Below are 16,956 nucleotides of genomic sequence, written 5' to 3'. Positions count from 1 at the left end.
TTAATAAGGCAGTCAGTAGTTACCTGATTTCACAGCAACACCTGCATATTTATCCTCTCATTACCAACTGGATGATGGAATTTTTTCAAGCACATTTCAAAAATCTGCCAATTTCAAGTGTAGGAAAAAAATAAACTTTGTAGTTAATTTTTCCCTTAACAAAGTACAGCTGTTGAGAATAATTGTTCAAGATCTTACCCTGTAATGTCAACTGCAACAGAACAAAGAGTATTTAATTAGCAAATCTATCCAGTAATTCAACACCTATTATATAAAATGCCTTCGTGATTTTATTCAGGATAATTTGCTAAGAGGGTTATTACTGACATTCAGATGAAATTTAAAATTCCTACGCAAGTCGAGTCATAATAGCAGTAATGATCGCCCCAATCAGGAGATACTGTGTCACACAAGGTTCTTTAGCAATGCAGCAGCCCATTTCCTGACTTCTTAATTCCTGGGCTCAGCTCAGTGAGAGCCCTTCATGCCAATATTTCAGTCAGCAATACATCCTTAATGGGACTCTATTAAAATACCTAGAATAAAAGTGACTTTTTTTTTTTTTTGTTAAAGAGAATGACAGCTCTGCTATCATATCAATCCTGAGCAGTTTCTCAGAAATGCACAGCAGAGGAAGAAGGGTGGGAAGACAGAAGAAAGAAGGAGGAGAATAGGAAAAATGGTATAGGGTAGTTTCCTTTTGCAAATAATACTGCACTGCTTATGAGAGCTGGATTGTCTCCTATTGCAGGCAATCCAAGTAGGAAGAATTAATTGCCTGGCAACCCGTCTGTACAGCCATGCGCCCTCCCCCCAACAAACATACACTTTTAAAAACGTGTGAACTTCTCAGCACAGTGAACATCTGTGAAACTCTTTAAATAAAACTTTTTTTCTTGTAAAAGCAAGACTAGCAACACACATTCTCTCACCCATGAACTGCAAGTCAATATAAACTGAAAAGACTGTAATTGCAGATGAGCACTCATCAAACTGCAAAATTCCCTATTCTAATCCTACCCCAACTCACAAATTAATTAATTGAGATTGTGATTTAAGACAGGGAATGATTAAAATTAAATAAATATAAAAAGAACAGCCTTACTGTTATTTATTACATCAAATATTTTTAAAGATTCCTTATTTAAAAACCTCTGAAGAGTACCTTCTGATGTGAGGATGCTTCTGTGGAAACAAGCTAAAATACAAGCGTTAGAAACCAATGAAACAGGATAGAAAACTAATATGCTGATGCGAAGACTTCTCCTGAAAACACACATTTTCTGCAGAATCCTGGGGTAACAGACATGAAGGAACAGAAAGCAAGACTTGAGAGCAGACTGAAAAGAATGAGCACAGTCACTACAAAAACATTATACCAGAGAAGCATACACAAAAAACCAAACCAAACAAATAAAAAAAAAAGAAACCCACCAAAAAGAAAACGAAAAAAAACCAAAAAAACCTGAACAAACAAACAAAACAACAACAAAAAACTCAAACCAAACCAAACACCCCTTGTCCATTCACTCTGCACAAGGAGAAAAACAAGCAGCCTTGAGGCAAAACTATCTGTAAATATCTGGAGTAGACCTGATATATTTTTCCATCTCATTTATTTACTTCTGCAATTATATAGTAAGAAAATAATTGTGTCACCTGCTTTAGTAATTCATATTAACTAGTCTTTTCCATGGCACAGAGGAATAAATGGGCTGGAAAAACTGTGTTCCAGTAACACCACTCACTAAGTATTTCTGAACCTCTGCATTTTTGCAACCTATTCATTAGCTTTGTTAGGATATTGTCTTAAGTAGACTTTAGCACTGCTAAGCTACAGTCACATGATGCTGTAAAATGATTTTAGTAAGGAAGATTTTCAGAAAAGGTTTCTATTGCTGGACAAAAAGGCACATATGCCCTAAGCATAAGTGAAAGAAAGATAGAGGCCTTGTTTGCCACAAATAATGAAGAATCACAATTTAGTCTTTTCATAAGCCAATGGACTTGATTTAGAAAAGTTTGAGTGATCAGATTCAAGTAGTTAATAAGTTTGTTTCAAAGAGCTTTTACTGAGTATTTGCTGTACTTAGACAATATATTCAAAGTTACATTTCTCCAAAATGTACGTTCTTATGAAATATTAACAGCATCAGAAATACACCCCAAACTGCCAAAGTTTTCCCTTCTGTGTTGTTTTGGTTTTGTTTTTCTTCAGAAATGCTGAAATTACATGTTCATACTCCACCCAGAAAGCTGACAGACAGTAATACAACTTTCATAGCTTCTGTATATAACATCAGTATTGGATGGAGCACCAAAACCAAAGGGAGAATGGTTCCAAGGGCTGAAGCAGTGTACACAAAGATCCAGGGACATGTGTTTGCATGACAACAAAAGGTAGAATCTTTTGCCTCACAAACAACAGTAACACAAAAAAGGCAGCAACAGAAATGTGCTGAACACAAAAAAGTTATGTGTATCTTTGTTATATTTTGACATGGAATGCAAAGATGACAGTAAAACACAGATGATGATGATGCAATTCAAATTAAAATTTGAAGACAATGTTTCCTTAGTTCCAGAAACAATTACATCCTTAAAATTCTACAGTACTTCTATTTCAAGTATTTGCGGTGAGCTTCACTGAAGAGAATGGGAGAACCAGAACTGTTTTAAGTTGTGAAATTATTAGTTTTTCTACAAAATATATTACAAACCATGCTATACTAAAGCAAATTTTGTCTACTTTGGAAACAGTTATTTTGGTATTAGGATAAAAGAAAGAACAATGAAACATACTCTTAAAAGCACTGAACAAAAGTAAAAAAAAAAAGCCAAACACAAAAACCCAACCAACCAATCCATAAAAAAACAAAACAAAAAAGAAAAAAACCAACACAAACTAAACAAAACCCCCCCCATACACAAAAACTTCTGTGTTGGAGATAGTTTTACCGTCTTGGAAACACAGAAACGGAGTGCTCAACAATGAAGTTGAACACTTGAGTGCACAGAAGGTAACTGACCCGGCCCTGACCCCACTTCCCAGAAGTGTTGTGTGTTCCCAGAAGCAGTAGGAATACAATGTCCGTGTGAAAAGTAGCTGTGAAAAATGTCCGTACGGCCCGGGCATCTCCCAACGCTCCAGAGAAACCAAATACAGGGACAGTTCCTAGAGAAGCACCAGGGCTCACAGCCCACCCATGGAGTTACTTTATTTCTAACTCGTTCAAAACTGAACACCTAAAACAAATAAAGAAGCAGGGATCCCTGGTTTCACTTCATGAAGAAACAAGATCCACAGCACCTAAAACTCCTTGAAGAATGTGGTACTCAAACAAATTTTGGCTCATTAACTTTTATGATCTTTTTTGATTCCAAAGCACTAAATAAATCTTTGCTTGATTAATATTTTATACTTAACTCTAAGTTAACTATAAGTTAACTATGTACTTAACTATATAAGATGCAAAGGTAGCTTTGCCTAATAAGACAACTGCAACTGTATCAAAAGAGAAACCACAAACAAAACCACTTCTAATTAAGAAAGAATATGACAAGCATTGTTCACTATTTCCAAAATATGTATTCAGTTATTAAATATTTAAATGCATATAGACAAGTATATTCTCCATAGAGAAAACAACAGCATTTGTTTCAGTGGAATGAACAAACACTTAGACAGGAAAGCTTTACTTTGCTTTGTTTCCCAAACTGAAGAGGTTTAACACATCAGCAAAACATAATCATTTATTTTTTTCACCAGAAAAAATAAAATGACAAGAACAGTAAACAACTGAAATTAATTACTAATAAACTAAGGTTTCCTGTTTAGTCAAACAAGTTAGAACCCAGTCAAGGTTTAAACCAGAGCACAGAAATTTTCCTCTGAATAACAGCAAAATCTATACCAGAGTAGGGAAAAATAACCATACTATCTTCCACATCAGGTTTAAAACTACAGTGTTAAAAGTTATCTTTCAAATATATAAGCATGTCTTTCAATCTCAAAGTGACAGAAATAGAAGTACTGTCCCATCTCCAAGAAAAGTTACTCTCATAGCCATATAACTAGAAGCCCTGGAGAAATCAGAGAGTAATTCTCAGAATCAGTAGAGAAGACAGTTTTTCAAAAACATCAAGTATGTCTGTAAATATGAAAAAGAAATAAAACTAATACTCCAAAGACTAAATGTTTTTTAAGCAGTAGATAAACTCAGTGCACTATCCGAGATGACGACAAACTTCCTGAGAATCACATCTTCCTCCCCCTTTTTGTTTCTTTTTTTTTAAATAAAAAGCAGAAAACAGGACCTAAAACTTTTCTAAGGTTCTCCTGATCAGTATCTTTTAAGTAATAACCATGATTTGTGTGCTTGGGGAAAAAAGAAGGCCTGGGAGAAGACAAGCAAGTGCTAAAGAGAAAAACAGATGCAGAACACACTTGCTACCTGGTGAGTATTCTTAAAAGAAAAAGGCCTTCTACTGAACAATACAGCCTTTTTTCTTGAAGAACCATAGGCATTTTGCAATAGCTACACTAAACAGAACAAGGCTATCTCTGACTAGATACAGGTAATACCCGCTAAAATTATCCTGATATTTTATAGGAGATGAGAGGACATGCTAGGCGTGGAAATAAATAGATTGTGTGTGGATGTTGTGTCCATCAAAAAATCTTTATAAGTGGTTTGAACTGCTTTAAAACTGTTCTTTCATTATGACTAAGTGATTGTCTATCAAAGCAACATTTATTCAAATTCAGAAAAGTATTTTAGCCTCTAATTAGCCTCCAAAGAAAGTTCTCTTACCTAATTTCTTAAATGTCATGCAGGATTTTCATAAAGCATGTAATTTTGTTTCATTAAATTAGATATATTTAGACAACACGACAGGTGTTTTAATGAAGTTAAACAATACTTATTCATCCTCCATGGTTGCAGCTGATGTCGGCACCAAGAATTGCTTGAACAAGGATCCATTTGCCTAAATGAGACAAAATTATCTGTGCCAACAGACTTCCCAGGCTGGTAAGGAGAGCCTTGAACCAGGACTGAGAGGGGCCAGAGTGCATGTCCATGATGGCAAGCAAAGGGTGGGATATGCTGTGAGCAGGAAGGACCACATAACCAGCAACAAGGGGGCCCTCCTCAAGGATATCCATGTGAGTAAGGGAGTGCCTCCAGGACAGTGTTACAGACAAAGCTCTTGCACTTTCTAGGTCATCCCTCTACTCTGAAGAAAAGGACCATCCTGAAAGACTCCAAAATAATCTGCTTCAGATTTGACAGATTGTGAGCCTCTCTGACTAAGGAAGGAGAGGTTCCTGCACATTCAGCTTCCCAACTATACTGGGATGTTCAAGGTTCCACCCAAGCTACTCAAACAAAAAAGATGAGAGATCAGGGGTATATGAATGCCTAGAGGGTTCACAACTGTACTTAAAAAAACCCAGCTCCATTTTAATTTTTCATTTACCCTCAGAGTAATAATGAAAAATAATTATGATATGTTTCCACAATACGTTACTTGCAGGCTATTTTACAAATGCTTATGGACTTTTCTTCCTCTCTGCTGTCGGCCTGGAACATCACTCCCTGCCACTCTGTCTTACATTGCATCTAAATCTTCAGTCCCATAAGCCCATGTCTTGTTGGGGTACTTCCTCCAAGCCTTCAGATATAGCTCTGGGTGCAGATTTCTGATCTCTTTCAGCAGTGTGGTAAAAGCCTTCTTAGGTGGTGCCAGGGACAAAAAAACCTTAGGAGGAGTGGCTGAGAGCCACTTGGTCTGTTCAGCCTGGAGGAGACTAAAGGGAGCCTCATTGCAGTTACAACTTCCTCTTGAGGGGAAGAGGAGGGACAGACACTGATCTCTGCTCTGTTGTGACCAGAGATAGGAGTCGAGGGAATGGCCTGAAGCTGTGTCAAGGGAGGTTTAGGTTGGGTATCAGGAAAAGATTCTTCACCCAGAGGGTGGTTGGGCACTGGAACAGGCTCCCCAGGGAAGTGATCACAGCACCAAGCCTGACAGAGTTCAAGAAGCATTTGGACAATGCTCTCAGGCACAAGGTGTGACTCGTGGAGTGTCCTGCACAGGGCCAGAAGTGGGACTCAGTGATCCCAATGGATCACTGCTGTCCAACTCAGCATATTCTGTGATCCTATGAAACAGTTTCAGCATGGCACACTTAACATTTCCTGCTTCAGGCAGGACCTAGTGATTGCTCAAAAGATTTGAAAATACAATGAGGAACATGCATGGTTAATAGCATGAAGTCTCAGTCACAGTTCTGATTTGTTCAGTGCGACCCCTTTACAGCACTTTACAAAGCTGGATTGGATACAGATGGAAAGAGCTCCTGACAGTCTGTCAGAGTTAGACACAGTCCTTTTAGAGTCTCTCTTAAAAATGAGCTTCCTGAATTCCCTAGATATGTCTGACAAAAAAACCAACAACCAACCAAAGCCCAAGACAGAGCTCCTCAGGACAAGAAAGACTCTCCTAGAACAAAGTAGACATTTACAACACATGTCAGAAATAAAATCTACTAGCCTACCAAATGACTGCAAGATTTATAATGTAGAAATAACTTTTTTTTAAAAAAGCCTCATTTAAGCTTTTTAACTATTTTTAAACTAACTACAAAAGAAAATTACTAGTTAACAATCCTAAATTGCTTGTTAAATAGGTCTTGCAACTCTAAGTCAGGAATAGGAATTGTAAGGTGGGTTGAGGCAACTTCACCTTCCAGATTTTTCCTGTAAGGATGCACAGGAATAAAAGGGTCCGTGTCAATGGAAGCTATTGCCTATCCACAAACATTCACCATACCACATATATCATCATCACATAAAGAGCTAAGGATGGAACCATATTTGATGTCAAGAGAGCTCCTACAGAAACATGTTCCAAGACACAATTTCGGGAGTACTCCACTTGAGAAAAGCTTAGCTTCATGCAGAAGCAAATTCCTGAAAGGGACCACCTTATTATCAGCCTTTAGGATTTCAGCGGCTAATGGTCACTCGGTCAATTACCTAAAATTGTAGTCTAGGTCATTTTTAATACCATTTGTAGTCTGTCTCATAACCCAGGACATTTATACTGTTTTTAAAAACAGAAGAAGTTAGAGGCTTATCAATGCATATAGGTAAATTTTTCAGGACTATGAACTTATGCAAAGAAATTACAGTTTCAGAAGTTTCCTTTATGAATTAGTCTGTTGTTAAGCACTCCACGTACAGCCCACCCATTTCAGTATTTAGAGTTTTGAAATTAACAGCAGTATGGCTTCATTACTAATGAAGCCAAGTTGCTAAGCTGTCATTGTACAATCCCACAGGACATGGATTTGTTTGTTACTTGTAAAGAATATGGAAATTTGAAGACTAAGAAAACAGACAAATGTATTTAACCTTTCAGCATGACCCTCTAGGAATCCAATCCTAATACTGACTTTTAGCCACATAACAGATTAAAGTAGTGGAGTTTTGCCACTCATTCAATCCACATAAATCACATAAAAAGATACTGCTCAACAGGAACACATTTCTATTCTAATGATGGAAAAACCTTAATTACAAATGCAACTTAAGCATGCTACCTCCATAAATCCATTACTACAAGAGAGGCATGCTGATTATTTTTTAAATCTTTAATTTGTCATTTAGACCTACTGTTATCTCATTTGTAAAGAATTCAAAATACATTTGCACAAAACTAGATTTCTAAAACATTAACAATGTTTAGAAATGTCTCATTTACTTCCCTACAATTTGACAGGATTGATTTCATGCTACATACTTTAACTCAATCAATCTTCAACTTCAGAAATTTTCATTTAAATTCTTCATCCCACAAATTCAAGTTAAAGAAAGAACATCACAACCTAAAGGTTTTGTTTAATCTAAAAACACAGCTAATAAGCTTTCCTACTTCTGATTACAGGAGTTTGAATTGAATAAAAAACCTCAGCTTTCACTCATATGCCAAGGAAACCTTCTTTCAAAGCTCTCTCTTGCTCTCACTTTTCAGTTAAAGTAGAAGGCACCAGCACTCATTTACATTATTGTCACACCAGTCATTCAATATCCTCATTAGAAATATATCTGAAATGAGACCTGCAGGGCCCTGGGTTTTAGTGCCAACATAATAATCCAACCACAAGCACTGGTGGACAGTGGTTTGATTCGATCCACTGCTATTACAGATACAAATGTTGCTAAGCTCCTTTTTAATGCCCTTAGATAACTACAGGTGCCTAAAATAACAAACAAACAAACCAACCCCCAAAACAGAAGCAAAGATAGGGATAGGCTGTAGAAATAAAAACCCTTTTAAGAATTTGCTGATATTCTAAGGCCTTGTTTGAATTAGGAAAAAAAAAAATAGACTCAATCACAAAGCCACAGCTGGGTGATGTTGGAAGGGACCTCTGGAGGTCATCTGGCCCAGCTCCCCAGCTCAAGAAGGGCCGCCTGGAGCTGGATTGTCCAGGGCCATGTCCAGACACCTTCAGGTATCTATAAAGATGGAGACTCCACACATTCTCTGGGCAAGCTCAGTCAGGTCTCGGTCACCCTCACAGTAAAAAAGCATTTACTGCTGTTCAGATGGATCTTCCTATGCACCTCAGTAAACAAAGAAATCCAAAACAAACACACACACACAAAAAAAATCTACTACTAAAATGACACAAACGAACATGAACAAAAGCCCATATATATTTTCTTGGGAGGGCTAAGGAATATCGAGTGCCCATTAAAATAAAAAAATTAAAAAAAAATCAGGAATACTTAAATTTTTACGTATTAAAAAATACTTTAACTCTGCTGGGTAAAAATAAACCAAAACATACCTGCCCACCAACCTCCAGGACACTGAAGAGATATTGCTGCTTTGTGAAACAGGTAACACTAATTTTAGTTAAGTCTTGATAAGCTGTGAGACAAGAGACTTTAAAGCATTTTCCCAGGAAATATACATGAAAGACAGCTGATAAGAGACACCTGTTATCTTCTGCAGATCATGTTCTTTTCTGAGACACAGTACCCTGGAGGTAGTTTACATTTTCCAAACCTGGACATTTATTTTGACCCTATGTATACATACAATTATAGGAAGGTATTTAATATTCAAAGTCAAGAACCAACTACAGTTTGACCAAGATTAATGAAAAATCTTACCCTAAAATATGATCTAGAATGGACTTCACTGCAGCCTTCTCAGGCTTATAACTTTATGATATTGGAATCTATCATCTGAAAAGGCTGATGCGAACCTTGACAGTTCTGTCCTTAGCGATCACCATGTAGTTGTTCAAATTAATTCCATCTAATTATAATGGATCAACCATCCCATCCACCTGAACTACTATGATTTTTTTTCTTCTTAAGTTCTGCCTTTTCATGAGCACTTGCTCTCCTACAATCCATCACATAAGAAACTGTCAAAAAGCTGAAATATGGCAAATTCAAAGTATTTGAATATTTATTTGATTAAAGTATAGAAGATTATCCTTATTTGGTTAAAGTACAGAAGATTATCCAGTAGAAGAGAAAGGTAATTAACATCTAATTTCAAAGCTTTTCAAATGAGCCTCATCCCAACCACAGTAAGAGTTCTACACTAAAGAAGTTTCTCATTTTCATTCAAAAAGGCACACCTGGCAGACCAACAGTAACCGAAGGAAAGAGAAAACAGAAGACAAAGAGGCATTCAGATCAAGCAGAAAACATGTTCCCCACATTCTTCCACATGTGCTTGCAGTCCTATCATCAACTAAGTAACATCTGACTAAATGAGGTACACTCACCCTAACAGAGAGAGGTAATTTATCAGGTTAGATAGAGGAGAAAAGATATTTAAATTGCCTGAAGCGGAGCAATAAAAAAAACTTTAGAAGTCTGTAGCATACCAACTTCTAGAGTGATTCTGAAAATGGTTTGCCAACACTGCTGGTGGTTGAATTTTCAAGCTTTAAAACAGCATCATTCTCCAACAATGGCAAAGCAAAATCTCCAGGCTAAGCTGGTGATTTGCAATGGACCTGTCTTTCACCAGGTTACAAAATCCTCAGCACCGACACAACACCATGTGCAGCTGGGACTTCTGCAAAAGATGCCGCCTAATTTGAGAGAACATCTGCTGTCTCTGGTACAAAACATTTTAATTTCCATATACTTCAAGCATCCTTTTCTCCTAAGGCTTTCCACTGTGCAGCAGAAGACACCATGAGTGAAAGAAGGGGGGAGGGGGGAGAAGACCAAAGACTTCTACAGGATCTTTCAAGGACATTACAAGATTTTCAATTATCTTCCTAATAAAAGGAAATAATCCATATATTAGAAGAAAATACCAAAAAAGTTGTTACCAATACAGAAATTCTATATGATTAGAACAGGAAAAATATTGGCTAGTAATGAGTCTTCAAAAACTGGGTAGACTAAAATGGACTGAAAGTCAGTTTGAGGCTCATCTCAGAATAAAGCCTACTGAAAAAGCAATGATCCAGGAAAAACATTAAAAACAGCAAAGTCTTTACTTGTCTTATCAAAGGATGACATTTCACAAAAACCACCTGTGATCTCAACAGTGAGCAATATTTGAGGGGCTTATGAGGCAGATCTTCCATACTAATGCTTCCCTATAGGGAAAACAGAGACAGCTAAACCCAAGAAACACAGATGTCCCATGAATCCAAGTCAGTAGTTCCCAGTGAACACTTGGAGGGAAGAAGTTACATTTTAAGATAAACTGTCCCTCACCCCCCCCCCCCCCCCCCAAAACAACAGATGTATCTTGGAGCAGAAGCAGCTTCAGAAAAATACTCCAATTGCTGCTCCTGCTGTGGAGACAGGAATTTATGATGGGCTACAGGAAGCACCCCACTGGCCTCAACTCTGAAACACCAGTGAGGGCTGCACCGCAAAGGATTTGCACACTGTGAGGGACTGCCAAGCAAACCATGTAACAAGAACACCAAATTACAATCTTAATCTTGCTTCCAAGCCCTGTATTTTCACCCCTCAGTTTAGATGGTTTTTCCCCCCAAAGAAAGCATTAGGTGTCAAAAGGCTCATAGACTTGGCTCACTGATTGATTCCTAGTCTGATCTGTAAGGCTAATTAAGACATGGCCAAACTGTGTCCATGTCTTACTTAACATTGGTGTTCAAGCAAGTATCACACAATCTGATTAAAATTGACTAAAATGTCTTACTTCAGTAATCACTTAGACAGAATGAATTTTACATTAGCAGGATCAAGCACACGTCAGGCCTCAGTGGAAATGAAAAGGGCTTATAGTAATAGGATTTATAAATCCACCACATTAGGTTAATGGCTAAATGATTTACATGTAACTTTTCCCCCTCCTCCTCACCCTTCAACTCACACACACAAAAAAAATTCCTATATTTGGCACTTTTAACGATGAGTGTCAAGGCAAAAACAGACGTTCTTTTTAATTAGCTGAAAATTAAAAGCCACAAGTGATCCTTCATTAACTCTTTCATTGCAGAAATAATGAATTAGATTTTTATAAAGCCAGAATTCTTGAAGACCCTAATGAACCTTTTCAAACAACCACAACGAGTTATCTACATGTGCATAATGAGCCTCAAATGGTTTGAGCCAATAAATATGCAACTGATAAAGTGAGATCCTTATTCCTTATAAAATTGTCAGTAATGGGAGTTCTTCATGTGACTATTTTCAATTGCAGAGAAGACTCTAAAAGCCCTTGCTCTTTCTCAGCCAGTAATTCAATCCAACAGTTAGCAGCAGTTACTAATGACACTGGAATACAGATGGCTTAAAGCCAACCCTCCCTCTTTGCAAGTGCTGGAATGTCCTACACCATGTGGTAAACCAGGTGCTTTGTTTTGTTCTTTTGGCAGCTGAAGCTTTCATTTTCTGGAAATTTGAAAACAAAGTCATTCAGCTGAGCCCCTGCAGCAGCAGTCACTTGCATCTGCTTCATTCACAGGATACAAGCACTGAATAAGTTCATCTGCAAGTCCTACCTGTCCCCCACCTCTCTCAAAAGCTAATACTAGGTCAGGTGGGAAGAGTGAAAGTTCAAGTTAAATGCATAACACCCTTATTTTCAGCAAAATCAATTAAAAATTGTCATTTAACAAGGTCAACATTTCTCAATGATACAGTGCTTTGCATTTTCAGGTCACTGTACAGACATTAATAAATGAATCCAACACCAGGATTAAGGTTAACTGACAAGACCATATGTTTTAACACAATTTATCAAGCATCTACCTATTGTCACCAAGCACAATTACATTATCACCACCTCACTTTCCTTTCATGGCATTAGGAGGACTGACAGCCAGTGGAGCAGTGCCCCTCCTCTCCTTTATAGCCCAGGTTAGGACCACAGTGTCTCCTCCACATTCACAGCACCAAAAAGTCTGGGTTTATGGATATCTGTCTGCTTCTCTTGGGAAATTACTACAAGTTGGTTTTGTTCCAAACAAGGACCGTGTCAGATGAAAGCACCTCAGAAGGAAGCTGCCTGTTTTCCAGCCCTGGCCTGGTGGCACGACAATAGCAGCAGCAGAGCCTGTCCCTGGTCCTCTCCTCTCCCTTGGCCGTCAGGGTATCAGGTTCACATTCTTTCCCCACAAACACTTGTCCAGTGTCACACAAAAGAGTGACCAACAAACCTGATACAGGGCCGTTAAATTCAGACAGCAAGGCACCACACAATGACCTTTAGAAGAACGATATTAACAGGTGGTTGGTGTCTAATACAAATAATTATATTACACTTTAGCAGCGTGGACCAAAGTGGAAACACATTGTCTTGTCATCAGCAATTGAATAAGCCAAAGTAATGTTACCAGAATACCCTTTTAACACTCCTCTGTTACCTCCCCAGCTACAGAGAACACCTCCTGTGGCAGAGCACGGTCAATGAGCTCCCAACTATGTCACAAGGTATTTCATATGAAAATTTCACCAGGGTGTCTGACATTTCCCTCTCTAAGCAAAACGGGAATCTTCCTGCCAGTCTTTGGACAATCACACAAGTAAATTCAAGCACTAATTATGAATTTACCCCATCTTTCCTCTTGGAAGCAGTCCACTGAAAACACATCCCACTTCAATTAAAAAGAAGCTGATAAAAGCAGCTCAGCAAAGTCCTTCAAAACCCGTAAGAGAAACCAGTACAAGTGATCAAATTAATTGCCCGTGCTCACTAATTAGTTGTCCAACATCAATCATCTCAAGTTAGCAACAGTTTTCATCGACCTTTAACCCCGAGAACAGTCACTGTTTTGACAGGATGGGCAGCTGTGACAAACAGCCGCAACATTTTGGGACAGACAGTGGTTCCTGACCACATCTACAGCCAGACTGCACCTTGCAGGGTGCAGAGGGGGCCCTCAGCACAACCCCCTGGCCCTGGCAGGGCTTGCACAGCCCAGCACATGCCACTGGCAGCCCTGGCTGCAGCGGGGCCAAGCACCAGATCAGTTTCCTGTCAGCTGCGACACGGCTGACACTTAAGCTGCTTAAAGGCTTCTCATTCTTCATTTTAGAAAGGAGAGGGCAGGTTCAAGGACACTCCAGACTGTCTAGAGTAGAGCAGGGAGAAAACTATGAAAACACACCTCAAAACAACAGGGTAAGTGGTAACATACAGCTCAAACATCTACACACGGATGGGGAAAGTACTTGGAGATGTAACAAAAAAACCCTGCCTACAGAGAAATATACTGAAGAAAGACACTACTTAATCTTCCAAGTAGTGGTGCCAGTCACCTCAGCACCTACAGCAACAAACCACAAGCAGTACATGCATTAGGGAGCTGCCAGCAAGCTCCTCAGGTGGGCTGGAAGAGTAGTGCAGGGAAGAATAAACAGAGCACTGGCATAGGACATGCAGACCACTACACGTGGCCAGAGCATCCTGACAGACCCAGAACAACATCCCTCCCCTTTCTCCCTCCCAGGGAAAAGCAGCTGCTTGCTCCCCACAGAGAAATAGGCCCTTCCATTTGGTCTAGCCAGAATGCAAGCCAGAGTCTGGGCAGCAAATCCTGCTTTTTGTACTCTCAGAACACAATTTGGAACAGTCAGGTGGACGCTGCTGGCTGGCACCTGCATCATCCTGGTGTTTAGCAGCAGCCTGTTCTCCTCTCCTGCATCCCCTTCTCGCCTACCCCACACCCCAAACACCTCATTATAGGTCAAACAGGTGGGAGAGTTGACTTTTACTCAACAGCTTTGGTAATGTAACTCCAGGCTCCCACCTTTATCTGTAACCAACATGATACTCAAATGGAAAGCCTAAAAAACGAGGGCAGTGGTTATGGCAAATTTGAGAAGTGACAAGAAACAAAACATGGATGTTTTGGCAGGGGAGACATTTTGGGGAGAAAGGAAGAAGAGAGAGAGACATTAAGGAAGGCAAGACAGCAAGAGACAAAATCCAGTTGTACAACACACCTCTGGTGTTCTTACACATGTAAAAAAGCATGTAAGCTTTTAAACCTGCTGCAAAGATCTTTCCTCCACCACAGAAAAATCCCACCCTAAAGAGCCATAGAATGACTTGGGTTGGAAAGGACCTTGAAGATCCTTTAGGCCCAACCCCAAGTGTCAGCAGCATCCAGAATACCATATACTACAGGGGCATGACTAAATTACCCTATAGTAATACGCTTACACATATGAGTCAATGCATTATTTCAAGAGTTAATTCTTGGTATGTTAAGGTAAAAGAAAAGGAGGGAAGTGGAAAGAGGAAAACAAAAACAATTAGAACAACTTATTTTCAAAATATTAACTATGTGACACTTGGGGTAAGAGGGCCCTTTGTTTTCTTTTTTTCTGAGCCGTGCTCAGGCATTCAGGCCTGGTATAATCCACCCAGGCCACTCTTGGTTTCTACCTACTTGAGACCTTCTTATGGGCTCAGGCACTGGTATAAACAATGCTTTGCTGCACACCAGGAAATATCCCTGACCACCCACTATATCCAGAGTAGCTGCATTGGGACAACACAGTCTTTAGTCATGGCACAGCATTCAGACACCAGCGTCACAGCATCCCCTTCTTGCAATTCACCTTCTTCACCAGGGCAGATCTGCTATCCAAAAAACCTTGGACCATTCCAATAGCAAAAGCTCTCAAGTCTCCAATGTATGCTCCAGAAGTGTTCCCCAGCTTGTACAAGCTCATTTAAACAGGCTGCAGTCTAATGTCCCTTCTGGTCCCAACCTCCTATTTCTCTCAAGAGCCTTAAAAGCAGGAAACTTGCAGTAGGCATTAAAACACTAAAAGCTGCAGGAATTACTAATATAAAGGTACTTCTGTTTACTACATTAGGAATTTTTCTGTTTAAAAATTTTATTTAATCCCAAAGAAAGTTCATGGCACAAGGTACTATCCAGAAACCAGAAAACATAAAAGCACACAAAATTTATTAGCATATTCAGAGGTGAATTATAGCAAAGGTAATTTGCTCCCTCCTAAGCACAAGTATGATCTGAGGAAAGAGACAAACTGATGATCAGAGTTATAACCATACAATAAACAGTAAACATTTCAAGATTTAACTAAGACAAGGAAACACCACTTTTTCCTTGCAAAATGCTTTACACATATGTACACTATAGCAAAGCAAACTCAAGATACCCAGATCATGCACACATGGGCAGGAATTACAGGAAATCTTTTATAAACATTTAGTACATAAACAAAAAAACTCCCCTGCATTAAACCATGAAAATAATGAAAGGTCTAAATTTATTATTGAATACTAATTTTTAAGTACAAATATTTTTATGCTATGCCAAATGAGTAATACACAGTTCCTCTCTTGCCAACCACACAACTTGTTACAGCTGCATAGAATTACCTTTATGAAAGGCATCCAATTCATTAAAATTGTATCCAAAATATGTCACATAAATTACCATATTTCAGTGTGGCAGAAGACTGCAGTGACTCCTTATTGACCTTCCTCCATCCCACGTGGACCATAAAATTTTACTAAATAACCATTACTTCAAGCTTGTAACTTCAGATTGAGTGGCAGCATAATTTCTAGAAGCAAGGCATGGGACCTTGATTTAACACAAATGATGTGAAATCCACCACCACCTCTGTGCCACTCCTTTGCCACGAAGTTAAGAACAACTGAATCATGGCTCATTTATGCTGCCAACTGTGACTGAATCTGTACCAACAAACACAAGAAACTGATAATACAAGAGGTTTGTACCACAGTGAGGAGGAAAGAGGAGGAAGACATGCGTTAGGGATTCCAAATCTTTTCACACACGTTTGGGATATCAGACATCTACACAATTTTGGTTCTTGGCTCCTCTGACTGGCAATGGTCTCTGTCACAGCAGGAAGCCCAAACAACACAACAACTTCAAGACTTTATGGAGCAAAACTGAAGCAGCCTGCAGACTGCTGCATGGCAGAATGGTCTACTAAGAAATCCAGCCCCTAAATCATACATCATATAATCCTACTCATAAGAATGGATATCTCGCTAGTTTTTAGATAAGGTGAAGTTGGGTTATCGTGGGTTTTGGGTTTGTTTTTTTATAACTTCCCTGGCCATGACAGACAATTTGAGATAGATACTTGTTCCTCATTGAGCCTCATTTCAGGGCACTTCTCACTACTGCCTTAAAAATAATTCATGCTTCAAAGGGAACTCCTGGGGAAAAATGTATTTTGTTGGCTCAGAGCAGTATTGTCACGGTGGCTGCTCGATTATTCCCTTGAGGTAGACAGACTAAGTAGGAGGCTTTATCATTATTCAAGCAGATGGGTTATTAGACATATGACACCAACAATTTTAGTAGATTCAAACACTGAAACTTGGTTTCAAGGCTAAAATATCAAAATGAATCTACTGCTGAGGAGCCCTCCACGTTATCAAATAGGCACATTTGACAGATACCTT

The 16,956-nt window shown here is 38.9% G+C and overlaps 1 protein-coding gene across 5 annotated transcripts in view; it reads right to left on the bottom strand.

Annotated features, from left to right (window-relative positions):
* POLA1 (DNA polymerase alpha 1, catalytic subunit) overlaps positions 1 to 16,956 on the bottom strand; it is a 188,091-nt gene that overhangs the window by 123,940 nt on the left and 47,195 nt on the right. The gene's annotated exons all lie outside the window — the stretch shown is intronic.

Source organism: Corvus moneduloides, chromosome 2 (assembly GCF_009650955.1).
Source record: "Corvus moneduloides isolate bCorMon1 chromosome 2, bCorMon1.pri, whole genome shotgun sequence".
Lineage (NCBI taxonomy): Eukaryota > Metazoa > Chordata > Aves > Passeriformes > Corvidae > Corvus > Corvus moneduloides.
The sequence above is the reverse complement of the archived record's forward strand: the minus strand, read 5'-3'. Positions and strand labels throughout refer to the sequence as shown.